Here is a 4,478-nt window from a genome sequence, read left to right as displayed (position 1 = left end):
TTTACCTGGCTCAGAAAAATCAGGAAAATTAATGGAAAAGAATTTACACAAACACCCGCTTTGGCTCAGAAAGTCCTTGAACCACAAGTCACTGTAGGCTGGGAAAATATTGTCTGAAGTATTGCTGCATATGTGCCTTCCTTAAACACTTCCCTCTCAGCACTCACTAGTGCTTACCCCTCCTGTCACCCAGTCCTATTCCTGGGGGGACTCCATTGCTAGGTCACAGCACAGAGCAAGCTCCAAGTCCACCTCCCTCTTCTCAGACTCATTTAACATCGTGTCCTCATATTGAAGATATCTGTGGCATAAAATTGGCAAGAACGGATGCTACACTTGATTTTAGCTAAAAGGCCTAGAAGGGACATGCAGACAAGACAGCAAGTTAGTGTACGCCAGCATGGCAGCTCCTACGGTCTCATTATGGCGCTATTCCATGCCCTGTCTATGTCTCCATGGAGAAAAGCATGGACTTCACAACACAAACAAGCCACCATTCTGTAGTAACATCATTACCAGCGTGAGGTATGAATAAGCAGAAGAAATATGTGCCTTCATTTTTTTCCCCCACAATTAAAAATGTGTAAGATCGTATTTTATCTTTTGATAATGCCTTTCTTGATTTGCTAAATTTTGTTTCCATCCTAACTACGAATCCATTTTGCTTCTTTTCCTTATTTCGCCTTAGTTCTACAACATCGCAACACACCCTCCCATTCCCTCAGCGAATCTCTCTTGATTGTTATAAACACAACTCTTCCAGAGCATCTTCAATCTTAGACTTTCCTGAGATCAAAATATGAATATATTGGGCCCTGTGACATCTGATTTTATAACTAAGAAGTTTTAATCAGAGAAAAATAAGTGCCTCATCCAAAGCCTGTGATATTTGTGGAGGAAAAGAAAAGCAGGCCTTAAACTGCTTGTCCTATGCTCTATCTATAACGTATTTCTGCATCCTTCAAACTGGATCCCACACTAAAATCCTTCTGTTACTTTTAGTCTGAAGGCAGTTTCCTTCCTCCCCTTTCCTTACTCAGCGATGGCAAATCCAGCCATTCTAGGTTCCTGAACAAAGTGAGGAGGCTCAACCAACATAGCACATAATTTTTGCAGAAATGATTAAAAAACCCCTCTGAGTAACTGCTTGGTGAAATAGCACACATATCCTTACACCATGGGTCAAAGCAATAAAATGCGTTCATTTATAGACTCACAAATGCTGAAACAAATGGTCAGCAAAGAACGGATGCAAGAGAGATCTGAGGTGTCTTTTATACACACCACTGACATTGCGAGCCAGTTTGCTGAACCTGCAACCTCCATGCACTGTAATCCATCTTTTGGAAATTATATCATTCAGCTCCATGCCCTGCAAAACCTGTGATGTAAAGAAGTCCCCAGAATACTAATTCACTTCATCTTTTTTGTACCAGATAGTACACACAGCACCAACTTTATACCAGGTTTGCCAGTAAACCTCCCCTTGACATTCCTTTTCTGAGATTCTTCTCTACCAGACTGAGTAGGAATGATCTGAAGATGGTGGCTACCTTTAGATAAACCTTGATAGGTACCAGATACCTCCAGTCACTGTGCGATTTTCATTAAATGAGAAAAGACAAACACCCCATTTGAAAGAAAACTAATAACTTTTGAGAAAAAGGGAAGAGCTTGATGAAATGATACCATACTATAAGCTTTTGTTGTGGGCAAACAGAATCCTATAGTTCAAAGTAATTATCTCAACAAGTTCCACCTCATTAGGGTTTAAACCAGACATCATAGTGAACAGTGGACTAATAATCAACCAATGAGAACTTGGTCTTAGTCCAGCTTGCTATCTTTTTTTCTAATATATTTGTTGGTTTCAGCTCATCACCCCCAACTTCACCGGACAAGATGACACACCTCTTCATTTTCTATTCATCATAAGCCTATGGGTGAATTAGTAAATTAGATTAAATTTCCTTTCCCAGTGCCAGAGGGGCACTGGGAAATTTGCATGAACTCCCTTCCCAGGACAGAGCGCATGGAGAAAAGGGAGAAGCAGGAATTGTCGGAGCAAGTTCAGTTTTGCCCTCTGGACCTTCTGCATTTTTGTGGAGGAGGGCAGAATGTATCAACACACCCTCTCTTCCAGTCCAAAAAGATAGTGCTATGATAATAAGTGGGAGATCACTTCATAAATTAAAGGTGGCTACACAATATTTTGGGACATTAAGTACTATCTATAGCAGGACAACTCTGCTGTAGATGGGAAATGGCAGAGTAGAGATTATGGCGTCATTAGTCACACTATCACTCAGAGGATTAAATTTTAATACTCTCTTTTCCTTACTATCCTTCTCCCCACTGTGATTTTTTTTTTTTACCCCTGCACCTGTCCTCTAGATATTAGATAACCTGAACATGAAAGAGAAAAACCTTTTTGACAGCAAAGCTGAAATCCTCCTGTTTTGTCATGCATTCAAATGGGAATCAGACTGACTGAATCCTGACCTACTTATCAGACTGAAACTCCTGCTGGGAAGTATCAATAAAAAGGCCCACTGGGAGGTCATTCAGACTGGTCATGGTTATTATGGGAAACGTGAAAGAGAGGGTAGCTATCCTAAGAAAAATTAATTTACATATAGTCTTACTTCCTAAGTATTTACTTATCCAAAGTGTGATAACTCTTCATTGCAGTCTTCCTTTAAAATAAGCTTCCAGGTCAACTTTCAGTGACAATAAATAAGTCTGCTTCATTAATCAGACTAGAGCACTTAATGGACCACTTAACAGAAATCATTTCTCTGAGAGTGGCCAGGGGTCTTCACTGGCAGTAAACACAAAACAGTTGAAGGTCTGCACAGTATCCTCTCATGTTTACCATACACCTCAGAGAAAGAAAAGTGATTACAGGCTTTTTAAAAAATTGTCTTTAGTCCATGTAAGGTAAAGTAAAATAATCTCAATGGAGCTTTCACTAAAAACTTTTTGAAGAGAAAGATAAAAACCTCGCAGCTTCAATCCAGCACAGGTGCAAAGGGTAGCAAAGCAGGCAGCTCCACACTTGCTCCTCAGCGCGCATGTTTCTGCCCAGCCTTTTCCCGTAGTAGGCACAGGGAAGGAGTTTTCAACTTCCCTGCAAAGGGCTGAGTGCCTGCCCTGTTTCTGCCTTTTTAAAATGAGCCCCAACTGAGAAGTCTCTGTCCTACATTAAATTTTTGGCAATTTCTTCAGGGTGAGGCAAGTTGTTTCTCTCTGCAGGCCTCTAATCCCTCCCTGTGCTGACTTAATATGAAGTATAAACACTTCACCAGAGAGGCCCATGATGAGTTGCATGTGAAGGTCATGCTACCTTCTGCCATCCTTTCCCTCTCCCTGTTTTCCTGTGAGTCTATGTACCCTTGTAAATCTGAGGTCATCTCTGTGGTGGTGCCAACCATTATTACAAATGCAAACCATTTAAAATGTGTGTCTGCACTCACACACCTATGTATTTTTTATATATATATATATCTGTGTGCATATTCTGAAAACAAAACATAAATTAAACCTACAGTCTCTTCATTTTAACAAAGAGCCAGATTCAGGCAGTTGAACACACTGAGGGATCAAAAGAAAAAAAAAAGAAAGGAATAAATCTCTCTCCACTTTTGAAATCTAGCCCAAGGGCAGCAATCACTGAGTTAAATTCTCTGGTCTGTGTTATGTAGAAGGTCAAACTACATAGCTGTAATAGTCCCTCTTGGCCTTAAATACTATGAAAAAATATGGCACAGCTTTGCCTTTGCAGCAGATAGTAGGACATTTGCTTTACCCCTCATGTTGGGAACCTGTGCCTGAAATCTGTCAGAGCAACAGATATTTTTATTAGTAATTTCAGATTAAAAATATTAAGCACAGCAGGCAAGAAATTCACAGAACCATTCAGTGTTGTTTTTAAAGCCCTTGTCTATGATCTCATCGTTGCTACTAAAGCTCATGCTGTTTCCATGGCGTTTCTGATTAATCAGTGACCCAGCTCCCAAACCATTTAATTTTTTATTAATATAAATTGAAATGTATTTGTGATTTACACCCTTTTCACCCATTTACCATAACTAGAGCTTATTTAGAAGAAGCATCCTTCAGTTTATTAGCTTAGGGTACTGCACATGCCTCTAAGGCACAACACAGCTTCCATAGCAGGAAGCCTGTTCTTCACAGAACACAGGTAATGTCCTACACACCCCAGCATCTCTGTGTCTCACGGTACATGCCTTCTGTCAGTAAAACACACTTAGCTGAAAATGTCCCAACAGCATCTAATGATATTTATTTTACCTTATAATGAAAATGGTTATTTTATATTCTGTTCACAGGCCTGTGAAATCTAGAAAAAAGGAAGGTTTTGAGAGAAAATCCAAATCCAGTGTATTTTCTTCCAGCAGGGCTCTGGTGACATGAAACAGCACTGCTGGCTTGTGATTTGGCAATATGATTTCTTG

At 40.0% G+C, this 4,478-nt stretch overlaps 1 pseudogene; it reads right to left on the bottom strand.

The window, feature by feature from the left end:
- Positions 1–205: 205 nt before the first annotated feature.
- Positions 206–366, bottom strand: LOC135312326 (U2 spliceosomal RNA; annotated as a pseudogene).
- Between the last annotated feature and the right edge of the window lie 4,112 nt (positions 367–4,478).

Source organism: Phalacrocorax carbo, chromosome 2 (genome assembly GCF_963921805.1).
Source record: "Phalacrocorax carbo chromosome 2, bPhaCar2.1, whole genome shotgun sequence".
Taxonomy (NCBI): domain Eukaryota; kingdom Metazoa; phylum Chordata; class Aves; order Suliformes; family Phalacrocoracidae; genus Phalacrocorax; species Phalacrocorax carbo.
Note: the sequence above shows the minus strand (reverse complement) of the source record. Positions and strands in the feature narration are given on the sequence as shown.